The sequence below is a fragment of the Sus scrofa genome, chromosome 10 (assembly GCF_054392235.1).
Source record: "Sus scrofa isolate SSC_HxYL_T2T_F1_AM1 chromosome 10, Sscrofa_HxYL_maternal_Yorkshire_Landrace_v2.0, whole genome shotgun sequence".
In the NCBI taxonomy this organism is placed as follows: domain Eukaryota; kingdom Metazoa; phylum Chordata; class Mammalia; order Artiodactyla; family Suidae; genus Sus; species Sus scrofa.
The window spans coordinates 49,550,965-49,568,893 of NC_139392.1; the positions used below are offsets into that span (position 1 = coordinate 49,550,965).

General features: G+C 40.1%; 1 pseudogene; it reads right to left on the bottom strand.

Moving 5' to 3' along the window:
- Window positions 1-10,184: 10,184 nt before the first annotated feature.
- On the bottom strand, window positions 10,185-11,120 carry LOC146399386 (olfactory receptor 4D11-like; annotated as a pseudogene).
- Window positions 11,121-17,929: the final 6,809 nt, after the last annotated feature.

The following is a 17,929-nucleotide window of genomic DNA, read 5'->3' on the forward strand; positions in this document are numbered from 1 at the left end:
ATCTATTGGATCACAGATTTCTTTTTTCAAGTATATCTCTGGAAGAAATAACAGCATATTAAAGAATGTATTATGAAATCTACTATTGTCTTTTCTGTCATGAGTTTTTTTTTTCTTTTTCTTTTTTTGTGGCTGCACCTGTGGCATATGGAAGTTCCTGGGGCCAGGGGTTGAATCTGAGTTGCAGCTGCAGGACTATAGCATGGCCCCAACGGTGCCAGATCCGAGCCATATCTGTGACCTATGCCATAGGTTATGGCAATGCCAGATCCTTAACCCACTGAGTAAGGCCAGGAATGACCCTCATCCTCATGGATACTAGTCTGATTCTTACCACACTGAGCCACAACAGCAGCTCAGACTTCTAAGCTACAACTGCAACTTATATGATATTGTACATCAACTATGCTTCAAAAGAAAATGCAACCTTATCTATGAAAAAAAATCTATTCCATTTCTAGGAAGTATGTACATATGTTATGTTCACCAAAAATGTATCCTAGAATATTTGTAGCAGTTTGTAATTGCCTCAAACTGGAGAATGACACAGATGTCAATTAACAGTGGAGAAGATAAACTGTGTTAAAATCACATACTACTACACAGCAATGGGGATGATCTACTTTATGTGTAAAAATATATATGAATCTGAGACATGATGTTAGATGAAATAATCCAGGCACAAAAGAGTACATATGCTTTTATTTGTTCATACAAAAACCAAAATATACACAACTAAGGGAATATGAGGGAAGCTTTTGAGGTGCTGATAATGTTTTGTTTTTTAAATCTGGGTGCTTATGGCAAAGATATATTCAGCTTGTGTGAAAATCCATTGACCTGTAGAGACTTATGTGTGTTTTTGTATATGTTCTTCAGTAAAATGTTAACAAAATCAACATGGCTTCAAACATTTTAATCTCTTGTAAAGAATAAACTTCACAAAGTAAAATTTAATTGACCACTCGCTTTCATAATGGTTGTTTTATAATAAAAAAAGTTAGAGCTGCTACAACTTGAGAGTTACCTTCTCATTCTTGTCTCACTTATTCTTGTCTTACACAGTGGCTCTGCTGTCCACCTATTGTCCTTTCTCTGATCTGATTTTAATTACTGTATGTTTTCCTCCATTATACCCTGCGGCACATGGAGTTTCCAGACCAGGGATCAAATTGACCACATTTTCGACCTATGCCTACAGCTGTAGCAACACCAGATCCTTAATCCACTGTGGCAGGTAGGGGATTGAACTTGCATCCCAGCGCTGCAGATACACTGCTGATCCCCAGTGGCAACAGCGGGAACTCCTGCTCTTCTAGACTTAGGAAAAAATCCTTTCAAGCTCACAGTTCCCCAAGCAGCACTCTCCTTTCTACTCAATAAGAATAAGAACCTCCTTTTTCATTCCATTAATTTTTGACATTTCATGCAACAACATGGAATGATAAGAATAAATGTTCCGAATAGTGATCAAAGATTTCAGAATCCCTGAATTAAAATTCCCCAGGCTAACGACTTACCATATCTAGACAGTGGAGAAATCATGCCCAAAGGAGTCTTTGGTTGATTCAGAATATAAAAATATTTCAATGGATGACAGCATCTTACTCTAAAATTTTTCTTTTGCTATTGGAAGGATAAGTGAATAGTTTTCAAATTTTCTACTCAAGAAATCTCTGTGACAAGAAGAGCTTCCTGTGTTTCCTGTGTTCTCCTCCCTTCTTTCTCTCTCCTATTTTTCTTGACTATTTCTATTTTTTCCTTCCTCTACATACCATTTCCATGACTGTATTAGTGCTCTACAGAAACAGAACTGATACGATCTATATCTATATCCATGCCATCTATCTATATCTATCACACATATATATAGACACACACTTAGAGAATTATTATGTAGAATTGACTGTGCTATTATGGAGGTGAAGTTCCACGATCTGCCTTCTGAAAGCTGGAGACCCAGGAAAGCTGAAGACCCAGGAAATCTTATATTGTAATTCAGTCTTGTTCAAGGTCCTGAGAACCAAGGGAGCCAGTGGTGTAAATGATGAGATGAGAAGTCCCAGCTCAGGCAGTAAGGCAGGAATAAAGGGGTATATTTCTCCTTCTTCCACCTCTTTTGTTCTATTTGTGTCCTCAATGGATTGGATCCTGTCTACCCATTGGGGGGGAAGAGAAACTCATCTTTATTCGAAGGAGCAAGCCTTGATTCAAATGCTAATGTCATCTGGAAACACCCTCATAGACACACCCAGAAACAGTGTTTAAACTGGGTGCCCTGTGGCCAGTCCAGTTGACACATAACATTAATCATCATAAAGATGTTGAGATCATCTTTTTAAGAGAAAGCTGACTCAAATATAAGTCCTTTCCTTAAGTAATTTACAGTTGAGACAATAAGAGTGTTTCAGCTTGTGGGACTGGCAGAGAGAAAAGTGAGGAGAATCAAAATTGTGAGGATTTATATTAAAAACAGTCCCTCTTGGGCTTATAATGTTTGTAAACTTTGTCCTGGAGGTTTTATGGGACAGTGTCACATCCCACACTTGCATTTTGGATACACATATGTGCATCATCTAGAGAATTTACATGATTTGGGCTTTACCACTTCCTAGATGGTTTGAGCTTGGGCCAGGTACTCAATCATAGCACCAAACTCATGAGAAATATATGAGAGGGTCACAAGATATGGGTTAGAGTCAGTTCTCAGCCTTCACCATTAAAATTTATCTACAATATGATGATAATAAGACCTACCTCATAAGTGGGACTCTTCTAAAGAGTAGGCGAGATTGCATGTCTATTTTGCAAACTGGAAGGAGCCGAGGATTTTGATTTTGCCAGTGGCTACCCTGTCTCACCAGCTCCAGGTGAGCCCTTCTTTCTCATACATGCCAGGTGCCTTTGTGGGGACTTGTCTGAGAATGGCTCATCTTGCTACTGATGCTGTGGTTCAAAGCCCTCTTCCCAACAACTGGAAATAAGTGTAAAGTGCCATTTATCTTCTAGGGATTTTTTTTTTTTGGCCTAGGAATTTGAACTAATGCATGTGTTAAAAAAAATTGAGTATTGTATCACACGTCTGCTTATAAATAAATTTATTTCTGCATGCAAATGTAAATATAAGCATTTTCATTTAAAAAAAAAACCTTTACAGAAAGAAAGCAAACTGCAATCTTCAATTTGTGCTTCAGTCATCTGGATACCTGGCCTTGGGGTATGGGGGTGGGCAACTTTCAAAGTCTCAGCATTATAGCAATGTGGGCAGAATTATGGAGCTCTGTTTTGTTTATTTTTTCCCTCACTTTTAGTGAAAATTTATGTTCATTTTATTGCTTCTAAAACCCATCATATCCATGTGAAATATGTATTATTTTCCTGATTTCATGGATGAGGAAACCAAGACACAGAATAATTGAGTAACTTGTTCAAGTTTTCACCCCTGGTAGAGCCATGTCACAAACCAAGATCAGTCTTATTCCAAAGACCTATGGTCTTGGGAGTTCTCTTGTGGTGCAGTGGGTTAAGAATCTAGTACTGTTTTTTCATTGGCTCAGGTTGCTGCTGTGGCATGAGTTTGATCCCTGGCCTGGGAATTTCCACTCGCCATGGGTACAGCCAAAAAAAAACATAAACCCTAACTACTGCAACTATACTTCTTCCCAGTGTTGGTCAGCCCTTCCCAGAAAATCCTGGAAAGGAAAAAAAAAAATCCTTTGCCAAGCAAGTGAAAGTAGAATGTGGGTGTAGGGTGGTGATGTTAGAATCTGGAGCCTGGTGAATAAAAGGTTTGGCTGAAGATGACTCACATGAGAGGATGTCAGAAGTGACTTGGAAAAACAAAAGCAGAATTTTAAAAGTTGACTTTGCAGTCTTTAGAGGTACCTTCACCCAGAACCTCCATCAACCACAGAGTGTTCCAATGCAAGGTGCAGAAATGTGTTCTGGGTAGCATTATTCAAACACAAGCTCCTTCTTAAAATAATGGATCTTGAGGGTTCCTACAGATGCTGTCTTTGTACAGAGTGGGGAGGATACTTTGAATCTACAGCATTGTACACATTGCGTTAAAACACAGGCCCAATAAAGAAGGAGGGAAGGGGAAGTGGATAAAGAAATACAGATGTGGGGAGGGATAAATTAGGAGTTTGGAATTAACATATACACTCTACACTACATAAAACAGATAACCAACAAGACCTACTGTATAGCACATGGAACTCAATATTTTGGGAAAGGCATCTATAAGTGAAACCTATAAGGGAAAAGCATCTGAAAGAGAAATATGTACATATATCTGTATGTATATCTGAATCACTTTGCTGTATACCTGAAACTGACACAACATTGTAATCAACTAGACTTCAATAAAAAAAAAAGCTATAATTTTATCGGTTTTTGCAAAGTCAAAAGAAGGATCATTAGGGTTTCTCAGAAATCACCCCAAAGGTTATTTGGAAATCACCCCATGCTTTGGAAACAAGCTTATCAAAACAAGCACCCATGCTTTGGAAACAAGCTTATTGAAACAAGCTTATCTTGGACAGAGCCTGTAAACCCAGGGTTACCTTGTACCCCAGCTTCCCAGAAAGAATGCTGCTCCATTCTCTACATTGAGTTGAATCTATGAGAGCTCTCCTATGTCATGATTTTCTCTCTCCCAATATTGAAAAGCCTCTACTCTTAATTGAATCCCTAAATTTTTAGAAGCCTTATGCATATTGAGTGGCAAAGCTGGCTAGATTCCATTTACTAAATTCAGGAATTGCTGACTTTCAGTGCTGTTTTTGCAAGGCAATTGTCCTCCTGAGAGGCAGGAAGTAGCCAGGCACCTAATCAACTACCTTCAAAACAATTCAAACCTCACCATCTTCCCTCCCACCCCCAAGTAAAATGCATCACATCCCCTGGAGCCAGCTGAACTTCTTCTTCTATTTTACAAGCCACAATTTCCTTCTTCCACATAGTGAAAAACTACCACTTTTCTTGGCTTCATTAAAAGTCTTGGTTTCAAAAGGGACATTCTATACATTTGTAGCATTTCTGAAAAATCTACACCAACAGCTTTTGAGTTTTGGAAGTTCACAGGCAAGCACTAACAGACTCAGTCTCCAAGTGAAAAAAATCAACCCTATTATGATGCTCCCATTGCATCTTAGAAGTAGGTTCTGGGGAAATTCTATGTTTCATGGACAGCCTACCTCAAGGCTAGCAATTTGGTTATGTTTTTCTTTCAGCTGGGAAAGGGCAGCCTTGAGGAATCACCTCATTCCGACTCTTCACCTGACAGTGCCTCGACCACCTCTCTTGTCCCTCAGCCACAAGCCTAATAAAGAAATTAGCAAAGGGAATATTGTTGCATATGAATGTGGAAGCCGAGTGGCCAATTCGATGGTGTTCTTGTGGGAGTCATTAAAATGTCACCAAGTCCTCCTCCTTTCTCTCTATCTCCCTCATCGCCTCTCTGCCCCGTCTCACACGTGCATGCAGAGACACTAGTGCATCTTCAGGATGTAGCCTTTTCTCCAGAGGAAGCCCATGAGACAGTGCATTATCATCCTTGGCTTAGGAGGAACATGTTGTGTTGCACCACACCATGGACCGTGTGGTTTTCCTTCTTACCAAAATTGTTTTGCTTTCAACCAGCTGGGAAATGAAACTTAAGTAAAAGGGTAACAACAGAAAAATGAATCAGAACTCAGTGGCTACTGTTGGGGTAGCTCTCAGAGACTGGAGGGTGTAGATTTATATTTATTTTTTATTTTTTGCTTTTTAGGGCCATACTCATGGCACATAGAAGTTCCTGGGCTGGGGCTGAATCTGAGCTGCAGCTGCCAGCCTGCACCACAGCCACAGCAATGCCAGATCCAAGCCCTGTCTGTGACCTACACTACACCTCACGGCAATGTCAGATTCATCGCCCACTGAGGGAGGCCAGGGATCGAACATGCATCCTTATGGATACTGGTCTCATTCATTACTGATGTGCCACAGTGGGAATCCCAAGCTTGTGATTTTATGTCATCTAGATAAATGATAGACATGTGTGTAAACAGATGCAATTGACCTCCCCCTCCCCTGAGTTATTGAATCAGGTTGTATTTTGTGTTCAGACATAGTTTGAGGAAGTGTCAGAGACAATGGTGTGGCAGGGCTTTCTGAGTTTCTGCCCCTGGGATCATATTTCTGTAGCCAAAGTGTGGCCTCTGCCTCTGTGCATTGGCACAAATTAAGTCTCAGAGAAAGAGTTTTTGGTGAAGCAGAAAGAATAGCTTAACTGCTTTGCCAGGCAAAGGAGGCCATAGCAGGCTAAGCCCTCAAAACTGTGTCCCATCTTGAGAGGAAATAGCAAAGAGTTTTATAGATTCAGCTCAGAAGACAGGGTTATTGATTAAGGTGTCTATATTATTCTCCCTCCATAGATCATTTCAGAGTCGTTAGGTCCATCAGTCGGTCCAGTGATGGTTTTGAAACTGACAATGCTTATGACTTGAACCCAGCCAGCAGATTGGGACTTGAACCCAGCCTAAACCCAGACTGGGACTTGAGCCCATGTGCTGGGAAGCAAATTTAGCCAAAAGCTAGATTGCGACTTGAACCTATAGTTTTTACATTAGAATCATTCATCTGGTGTCTGGACTTACTGAGGTTCAGGTTCTTTGTGTCTCAGTGCAGAAGAAACTCAGCAAGAGAGACAGTGATAGGCAAGATTTATTCAGATGCTGGTGAGAGATGCAAGCAGGCAGGCAAGGAGGCTCTACCCTAAGGATTAGGTGGGCTACAGTTTTATAATCCAAGAGAAATGGGGGTGGGAAAAACCACCTATTTCTCTTTCTTCAAGTAGTAGCTTCTCCTTGGTATCCCGTATCAGAGTATTTGACCCTATAAGGTCAAACTAGAACTGTCATGGTGCTTATTCAAAACAGCAGAAGGGTGGTCCTTAACTCCTACCCTTGGTGTGAACCTGAATGCCAGCCTCACCCCATCCCCCACCCAATGACCTGAGGTGCATATCTGGCACCTCCCCTAGTCAAGCAAGCCTGCCTCTTTCTGAAGGCCCTCCCAGGTGAGCACCAACCCACAATGATCTCCCAAAGGTCCCCAGGTCCCCTCTCTCCATCCATGGTTCCCCATTGGGACACCCCTCCCACAACAACCACCTGTGCAACTATCCCACTCCATCCCTATCAGTGTCTGGTTGTCTTTGTGGTTATCATTCCTTGACCTTCTCTTTGGAAAGAAGATTGCTTACAGGGAAGTGGTGATAGGTGGTGTTCCATTACAAAAGAAAAACTAGATGCAATAAGACACTAGGTGCAATACACTCTAACTAGAAAGTAAACATTAGTAATACGTTTGTGTGTCAAGGCAGGGCATAACATAATGGAGATGGTTTTAACTAGTTATTTTTTAGCTGTAACAAAATTTCCTAATCAGTAATTCTGGAGTTAGTCTTTTGAGACTGAGGGGAGGCCTGGAAGGTGAAAGGAAAAGGCTTTTACTTCAAAACATGAGAACTCAGGAGTTTGTACATGGTTTCACTTCTGGAATACAGTGATTCAGACTCTATAGGTCTTTGATGCCATCCAGATCTGACATAGGGATAAAACTCTGATCTGAGGGAGTTGTAAGGGGTAGAAAGAAAAGGAAAGGACCCAGGAGTTCCCGTTGTGGTTCAGTGGTTAACGAATCTGACTAGGAACCATGAGGTAGTGGGTTTGATCCCTGGCCTCGCTCAGTGGTTTAAGGATCCAGCATTGCTGTGAGCTGTGGTGTAGTTTGCAGATGCAGCTTGGATCCAGTGTCACTGTGGCATAGGCTGGCGGCTACAACTCTGATTAGACTCTAGCCTGGGAACCTCCAAATGCTCTGGGTGCAGCACTAGAAAAGGCAAAAAAAAAAAAAGGAAAGGACACATTTGTATGAACTAGGTTCTAAAGTGGCTTTTGGTATGTATTTTTTATAGGCAATTTCATAAAGAAAAACAGTCTAGAGATGAGAGCTGCCTGAGCAAAAGTAGCAGAACCCTATGAGTGGTGACTTGACAAGAATCGCGGGCTGGGTTAATGCTTAAAATGTTAGAGCTGATTGATGGGAGCAGGAAATAATGAACAAGTGAGTCAGTAAGTTAATGGATGCTTATGGGGCCAGCCCAGGTCCAATGAGGGACAGAAGTGAAGTTTGTCTTCAACACTCGCCAAGCTTTGGTTACCTCCCCTGGGCGCTCTTCTAACCCACTGGCTCTGCCTTCATGTTCTGACCCCTTATCTCTACTCTCTAAGCCATAGTTTATCTTTGACCCACTGTAATCTTTTGCTATGAAACTCTCTTGCACTGTGTACCTCATCAGCTTCAGGGTGATTCTTTGAGTTGTACGTAAATAACAGGAACACTTACTGTCATATTTTAATGACAAAGCTAGAAATTTTAAGGAGTTCCCTTTGTGGTTCTGTGGGTTAAAACTCTACATAGTATCCATGAGAATGGGGGTTCAATTCCTGGCCTTGTTCAGTGGATTAAGAATCCAAATTTATTTTTTATTTTTGCTTTTTAGGGCCTCACTTGAGGCATATGGAAGTTCCCAGGCTAGGGGTCAAATTGGAGCTACAGCTGCTGGCCTACAACGTGGCTACAGCAATGAGAGATATGAGTGGTGTCTGTGACCTACACCACAGTTCACGGCAATGCCAGGTCCTTAACCTACTGAGCGAGGCCAGGGATTGGACCCACAACCTCATGGTTTCTAGTTGGATTTGTTTCTGCTGTGCCATAATGGGAATTCCAGGATCCACTATTTTTTAAGAAAAAAAAAAGCTAGAAATTTTAAGATGATAGGTGCTTTTAATTCTATGTACATTCCATCTTTTCCACACCATTTTTTCCCCTAATAATGATGAGTATAGATCATACATAGGAGAAGAGTGTAACAGGTCAATGGGTAATGGAATGTGAATTAGGCATAATAGTTCAGTTATTAAAATGGATCCATTTTCCTTTACCTGAGCATTTACTGTCTGCCATGTATGTTTTACATATACCATCTCATTCTAAGCTTCACAACAACTCCAAGAGAAGGATCATGTCAGCATCTTTGTGTAGGTGAACTGTGACCTGTGAAGAATTAAAATAGCTCAAGATCACACGGATGGATGGCAGAGATAGGATTTGGACCCAGGTCTGTTTAACTCTGAAGTTAGAGCTTTCAGCCACAGTGCTTCACTTTTTTAATTTTAACCATATTTTCCAGACAAAACCACAAGCCTATATTGCCTCTTCACAAATATGAACATATTGAAAGATAGAGTTTTATTCTTCTTTAGCACCCTTTCTCTTTCTTCCTCCCTTTCTCCAGTGGGAAGAATGTAAATCCTCAATGGTGTAGTCAGTCTGATATTTGCTCTGGTAAGACTGCAACAGCACACAAGTTCTTGAGTAGTGAGAACAGATTGCTCTTGGTGTAGGATCCCTGAGGTTCCGCCTGCCTTTGTCATGAGAATGTGAATTTGGTATGTCTAGTTCTGCATAAGATAAATCCCTTAAGGACATTATGGGAAATATTCCAAAGCTTCTTCATTCCTGATAGGAATCTAGGAGGAAAACCACTACATACCTTTGAGGTTCTCCATGGGTCACAAGCCCATATGGAGCTTAACTCAGCAGAAAAAATGTTCTTAATCTGTGATAGGCCCATATATACTCATATATGTGTATTCCAGAGGCAGTGATCATGAGCTCTTTCTAGAACAGGATTGCAGTTTGGCCATGGACAGGTCCAGCAATGAAATAAATTGCATTCCTGTGGCAAGAAGAATTGACCATCTGGACTTATCTCTGATTAAATTGATAGAAGATCTTGAGGAAACCACTCTATTCTTCTTCTATTTCATATTACTCACCTCTTGGAAAAGGGATCACTCTTCACATGCCATAAAACTTTCATAATTGTCTTTTTTTTTTTAGTCTTTGAGTGGAAATGTATCAATCAGATCAATTCTATAACACAAGATACTTCATGTTCACCAGAAGCTTGGGTTATCAGTATCCTGTTAACTTATATTGGAAAATAAAGGGTTATCTAGTGAGTTTAGTTGGTTTATTGACAGTATATATGAGTATATAAATTGACTCCATGGGTAAAATATTGCATGGAGTCTTTGTTGATGAAGAGGATGGAGAGCCTCAGTCTATCCCATTTCAGAAGGGATGAGTCTTCCCTTCAGTTTCCTCATGGCCGACTTCATCTCATGGTTCCTCGGAGTGTAGATCAAGGGGTTTAGCAGTGGGGAGATGACAGTGAAGATGACAGAGATGGCCCTATCTGTGGGAAGGGTAGTGAAGGGCTGGGCATAGATGTAGATGCAGGGCACTAAGTGCAGGTTCACCATGGTGATGTGGGCTGTGCAGGTGGAGATAGCTTTCTTTCTGCCTTCCCCCTGGTGAGACCTCAGCATCATCAAGATGATTGTGTAGGACACTAGGAGGAAGATGAACCACAGTGTAGAGGTCAAGCCATTGTTGGAAATCATTAAGACCTCAAGGGCAAAGGTGTTGGTGCAGGCAAGTTTGAGGACATGGGGGACATTGTGGTAGAAGCCATCCACAATGTTGGATCCATAGAAGGGGAGTGGGAGCAGCAGGGAGATCTGCATGGTGGAGAGGACAAAGCCCCCCAGCAAGGAGGCCACAATGAGGGCAGTGCACTGGCTCCTACTCATGATGTTCACATAGTGCAGGGGCTTGGAGGTGGCCACGTAGTGATCAAAGGCCATCACAGAGAGAGAGAAAATATCTGCCCCACCAAGGATGTAGAAGAAGAACATCTGTGTCATGCAGCTTGTATATGATATTGTCTTTATCTCTGTCAGAAAGTCTACTAGGACCTTGGGGGCAGTGATGGAGGAGGAGCAGATACCAAGGATGGCTATATTTCAGAGCAGGAAGTACATCGGGGTGTGCAGGCAAGACTCACAGGTCACAGTGACCATGATGAGGAGGTTTCCCAGAAGAGTTGTCATGTACACAAAGCTCAAAAAAAAAAAATAAGACCAACTTAGGTTTTGGCACTGAGTCAGTCCCAGAAATATAAATTCTGTTACTCTGGTGCCATTTCTCATCTCCATTGAATCATGTTTCCTCTTCCTCTGTAGATTGGAAAAAATTAAAAGTGTTATTTTTGGAAAGTGTTTACTTTTTCTTAATAGATTCAGGCTTATAGAGTCAGGTATTTGGTCTAAAATCTAGTAAGATATTATCCCCACTGTATTGTTGCTCTGGGGTTATTGTTAGTGTGTGCGAAGTGATATAACACAAGCATGCATTTTATTGTTCTTTCTCTGAGAGTTCCCTTGTGGCCTAGTGGTTAAAGGATTGGGTGTTGTTACTGCTGTGGCTTGGGTGGTGAGGGTTCAATTCCTGGCCCATTAACTTTTGGAGGCCGCAGGTGCTGCCCCCAAATTATTCTTCTGTAAATTATAAATATTTTAGAAAATGCACAAAATAATGTTCTAAATATATATGTTCTAAATATTCAAGATAAAGAGGTGGATTTTAAATATTAACAAAGGAGGTATTGTGGTATGAAGGATATAAATATGGAGTCAATTTGGTGTGTGGGTAAGAAAGTGCCTAATGATATGACTGAGTTTCTATAAATCCCACAGGAATGTGTTGCTTCCACCCCTCCCCCCAGGCTGGGTGGCTCATTTACATGGTTTAAGAATTGCTGTCTTCAGAGTGGTTCTCCTTGGACTTCATTCTGCAGAAGCACTCCTTTCTTTTTCAAACCACAAATGTAATTCTATGAAAAGTTAGGAAACTTTAAGTTCATTATTGATCTATTCTTCCTTAACCCCTTTATTTGTTTCTGCATTTACTTTAAAGTACTTTAGGTACTCAAACCCCTGGGTGTCAAAATAACAGCTATGGAAATAAAAGTGTAACTCAGAGCTTCAGTTCATTGCTTTAGTTTATTTCTTAAAATTAATTTTTAAAAATCGAGTGATCATGGACATATAGACTCATGTACTTCAAGTGTACACTTTGATAAGCTTTGACATAAGCACAGACCCCTGCCATCCTCAATATATTTAAGATAATTAACATGTGTATCACTCCCAAAGCATCCTTGTGACCCTTCATAATGTCTCCTCTGCCCCTCCTTCTTCAGGCAACCACTGAGCCTCTTGCTTTCTGTCACTATACATTGATTTGTATTTTCATTTTTTTATTTTATGATTTTTATTTTTGCATTACAGTTGATTTACCCTGTTCTGTCAATTTCTACTGTACAGCAAAGTGACCCAGTTATATATACATATAACTATATATATAACTATATATATATGTATATACATACATATAACTATATATGTATGTATATATATAACTATATATGTGTGTATACATACATATAACTATATATGTATGTATATACATATAACTATACATATAACTCTACATATAACATACATATAACTATACATATACTATATATATACACACACAAACACACACACACACACATTCTTTTTATCACATTATCCTCCATCATGTTCCATCACAAGTGACTGGATATGTTCCCTGTGCTATACAGCAGGATCTCATTGCTTATCCACTCCAGATGCAATAGTTTGCATCTATTAAAGAAAGACAGTTAGTTTGTATTTTCCAAATTTTTTTATGAACTGTATCTTACAATGTGTACTCTCTTTTTGTTTGGCTTCTTTTACTCATAAAAATTATCCATGTTTTGGTGTGGACCAACATTTTATTCCTTTTTATTGCATGGCTATGCCACAGTCTATTTATCAACTCACTTGTGGATGAACATTTGGGTTGTTTTTAGTTTTTGGCTATTATCTTAAAGCTTCTATGAGTAGGTCTTCACATGGACATATCTTTTCATTTCACTTGGGTAAGTATCTAAGAGTGGAATGCTGTAACTCTTAAAATTCAATAATAAAATATACAAACCAATTAAAATGAAAAGGACAAAAGGTTTGAACAGACACTTGAGCAAGAAGGTAGAAAGACAGCAAATGAGCATAGGAGAAGATGCTTAGTGTCATTCATCACTGAGAAAATGTAAATGAAAACCACAGTGAGATAATAGTACGTACCAATTAGAATGATTAGTATTAAAAAGATGGATATATCAAGAGTGGGCAAAAATGAGGAGGAATTGGAATGCTGGTGGGAACATAAAATGGTACAACCACTTTAAAAAACAATTTGCTTGTTTCTTAAAATGTTAAAAGTGTGCTCACGGTATACTCTTGATGGCTTATGAATTCCTATCTTTTTTTTTTTTTTGGTGGATCCTTGAAATGGATCTTAACTTCTTTCTTTGCAGTTTATCTCTCTTTTCTTGCTATAATCAGAAACAAAGGAAAAGTGAAAGCCACTTCCCTCCCACTTTTGGGGTGTACTTTTTCCAGCTCACTTTCCCTTCAAGTTGTTTTTCCTTTGTATGCAATTTTGTCCAAAGCCTATTTAGGCATCACAGCATACAGCAGATACAGGGGGATTACAGTACCACCCAACCTATTCAGATCCCAGCTGGGCACTTACTGGTTATGCAAACACAGGCAGGTTCCTTCACCCACTTGCCGTCAGGCTCTTCACTGGTGTTTAGAAACAGGAGCATCTCCCTCCTATGATTTTTGTAAGGGTTAAATGAATTCATCTATGTAAAGCATCAGGACTTGGAGCACTGCCTAATCCTTAATAAATGTGATTATACATGTGTGACCTTAAAGAAAAACTCTGGGTTAGTAACTCTCACAGACACATGACTTCTTTAATGATACTGGTCATCTTTCAGAAGAACTGAAGGTTCATCCTGGCATGCAGCATCATGTGTACTTATTACATTATTTGCAGTCAAAATCTATTTGTAAGTATTAACAATTACATCTAGCTTTCAATTTTTCTCACTCTTAGTACAGGTACCCAGACATCACAAATGTAAATGCCCAGGTAGAGTTATGCATCTTATCTAAAATGCCAAGTTCTTCCAGGTCTCCAGCATCTTAAGTAATAGTCACATGAATCATTCAGTTTCAGAAAATTCTCTTAAATGCCCCTCTGAAGAGCAGTGATTTCAATGGCTTCTCTTTCACCTTTATGTGGAAAAGGGCAGACACTGGGGATAGTATTTTCTTGAGTCTTCCATGCTGATATACCACGCCCTGTTGTATTGACCAATTCCTTAATCTCCAAACCAGGGTGAGAAATATCAGAGGGCATATAGTTGGATGTGGTGCTGGAACACTTCTGCTGATGAGAGGTTGTTTCAGTGGGAGTAATTAAGAAACTACTCAGGCATATACACTTAGGAACACACATTTTGTCATGGCTCTAAAACTTTCCAGCAGTGGTAGATTCTCTCCTTGAGCAACACTGCTCAGCCACCCCTGAATTTTTCAACAAAGCCTTGACTTTTGACAAGCTCCATGCTTGTCTCTGCATCATCCAGTTGTAGCCCAAATCCTGCTAAGCTACGGTAGCCAGACTCTCCCACCCACCATATCTGATCACCTGCCATCCTCATCCTCTCTCACCCCCCAGATGATGTCTGATCACTCTGGCCTGCCTTCAGCAAGAATCTTGTTAGGTCAGTTTAGCCACGATGCCCCCTGCCCTCGCCCCTGATGATTACCTCTTGGTAATTTTCCTAGTGGGAAATGTATGTCAGTTCTTAGGGATTGTGAGCAACTTCCTTAGGCAGTTTCATCCATTCCTGAAGGGTGATACACAGGTAAGGGCAGGAGACCTTAGATCTGAGGGTTATGTAGGTGAGAGTGAAGGAGATCTGAGTAGGGTGATGAACAAAGTGGGTGATGGAGTTCTCATGGGATACACAAATCCTACTTGCTTGACCTTCAAAGTTTTTCAAAATCCTCACTGCCTCCAGGGTGACTAACTTAAGTCATACCTTCATAACTTCTACTGTAGTAACTTCCTAACTGGTCTTCCCATTTTGTCCTTACCTCTCCTGCAATTCTGTTAAAACATACATATTTTTTTTTCCTTTCTAGTGCTACACTTGCGGCATATGGAAGTTCCCAGGCTAGGTGTTGAATAGAAGCTGAAGCTGCAGATCTACACCACTGCTACAGCAATGCTGGATCTGAGCCACATCTGTGATGTATGCTGCAGCTTGAAGCAACACTGGATCCTTAATCCACTGAGTGAGGCCAGCGATTGAACTCTTATCTTCTTGGATGCTGTCAGGTTCTTAACCTACCAAACCACAGCAGGAACTCCAAAAACATGCATAATTATTCCACTTTTCAGAGCCCTCTAATGACAACCCATCTTACTTTATGTGAAAGACAAAATTCTTATGATGGTTTCAAAGGTCATAATGAACTGATTCCATGGTCCAATCATCTCTCTGACCTCAACTACTACCACTTTCCTCCTTCTTCCTCTCATCAAATTACAAAGACTTCCTTGCTGTTTCATGGATGCTCAGGGCACACCCCCACCTTAGGGCCTTGGCACATCTGATTTGTGGCCTGAGATGTGTACCATAACATCACCATTTTCCTAGTTTCAAATATTTTTAGATCCATAGTATACCTCCAGAAATGGAGCAAAACAAACAAACAAATGAAAAAACCAAAAAACTCCTCCTAGGTTGTAAATAGCATAATAAGTAAGCAAAACAAACAAACAAACAAACAAACAAAAGTCGAGTTGATACGTCAACTAGTGTTTTCCATGTCTTTCCAATACTTCTGAATGTATAGGCATAGTCTGAAGAAGCTTCAGAGTTTTCTATGTGTTTTAGAGTGTTAGGTGTCAGGGAATAAAAGTAAATCTGATGGTTGTTTTTTTTTTTTCACCAAATTCTCCAAGGATTTGAGCAGCAAAAACGAGTGAGAGGAAATATTCATTCATTGACTTTTTAATTTTTCTTATTTTTAAGGCCACAACTATTGCATATGGCAATTCCAAGGCTGGGGTCAAATCAGAGCTGAAGCTGCAGGCCTATGATACAGCTATGGCAGCACTGGATCCAGAGCTGCATCCATGACCTACACCACAGATTGCCATAATGCTGGATCTTTAACCCACTGAGCAAGGCCAGGGATTGAACCCACATCCTCATGGACACCACCTTGGGTTGGTGTCCAACCCAACAAACCACAGTAGGAACCCAACAAACCACAGTAGGAACCCCTTGATTTTTAAAATTTGTATGAGTGTTTTCTATGTTCTGCTTGTTCTGCCAGGTTCTTGGATAAAACTGCAAAGCATAAAGCTAAGAAGGCATGAGGGTTAGAGCCAAGCTCAAGGTGCTGAGGAAGAGTAGTGGATGGTGGCCAGTGGGCCAGGGCATCAGAGGAAGGTCAGAGGAAAGACCTTGCACCAGCTCATAGAGATTTTTCATTTAATTAATTTTTTTTGGTTTTTTTGTTGCATTCTCTTTTACTTCTTTCTTTTCTTTTTGGCCGCCCTGTGGTATATGTAGTTCCCAGGCCAGGGATCAGATCTGAGCCACAGTTGCAACCTATGCCATAGCTGAGCTGGATCCTTAATCTATGCTGGGCAGGGGATTGAACCTGTGTCCCTGCAAACCAGAGACACAGCTGATCCTGTTGTGCCACAGTAGGAATTCCCAGGTCATGGGACTCATGACTGCTGAGGTCCATATTCTTTTTTTTTTTTTTTTTTTTTTTTGGCTTTTTTGGCTTTTTTGGTCATACCCATGGTGTATGGAAGTTTCCAGGCTAGGTGTCAAATCAGAACTACAGCTGCTGGCCTACACTACTGCTCATGGCCACATTGGATCCCCAACCCACTGAGCAAGGCCAGGGATCGAACTCATATCCTCAAGGATATTAGTTGGATTCATTTCCACTGAGCCATGATGGGAACTCTAATTCAAGCTCTGCTAACTTCAAAGCTGCTTCCATCAACTACTGGCATGCAGGCTTTAGATGGAAAACTCCTTAGGTAATAGATATTTAATTTATGCATATTTTACAGCCAGAGAGGAACTTCGTTTGGATATGTTTACTTTCTTAAGATGTAATTACCTTGTGAAAGACTTTATAGAATCCCAATGTTAAAACTGCATTTTTTTCTTCTTTTAATTAAAGTTGTATTGAAATATAGCTGATTTACAGGGTTGTGATCATTTCTGTACAACAAAGTGATTTAGTTATACAAGTACACATATCCATTCTTTTTCATATTCTTTTCCCATGTAGGTTACAGCAGAATATTGGGCAGAGTTCCCTGTGCTATACATCAGGTCTCTGTTGACTATCCATTCTATGTACAATAATGTGCATATGCTGATCCCAGACCCCCAGTCCATTGCTCCCCCCCACACACCTGTCCCCTTTGGCAAATAGAGGTTTGTTTTCACAGTCTGGGAGTCTGTTTCTGCTTTGTAAATAAATTCATTTGTATCTTTTTTTAGATTCCTTCCATCTACAACTGATATCACATGATGTTTGTCTTTCCAAACTGTGTTATTTTCTAATATGTCTCAGCTCTCTTCCTGTGAACAGTGTAGGAATTAATGGGAATGTCTGGATATACAGCAATTTTTTTGCCTTTTTAATTGAAAAATTCATTTAGGCAAGTGTAGATTCCCATGTTGTTGTAAAAAAAAAAAAACATGGAGGATCCCAGCTTAACTCACTTTCCCCCAATGATGGTTTCACAACATCAAGTTGTACATATTAAATAGAAGTCATTTTTATTTGTCAATCACATCTCTGTAGAGCTGAAAAAAAACCCTACAACTATCTAATGTGATAAGATGGTCTGAGTGTATTTGGATTCCATTTTCTTTCTCTCTTCCAAGGCTGCATAGCAAAAGTGACATACACTTTTCTGGCTAAGTATTTTGAAACATGAAACCCATTTTTTTCCATCATTGCACAATGATCACAACATTTGTAAGTCA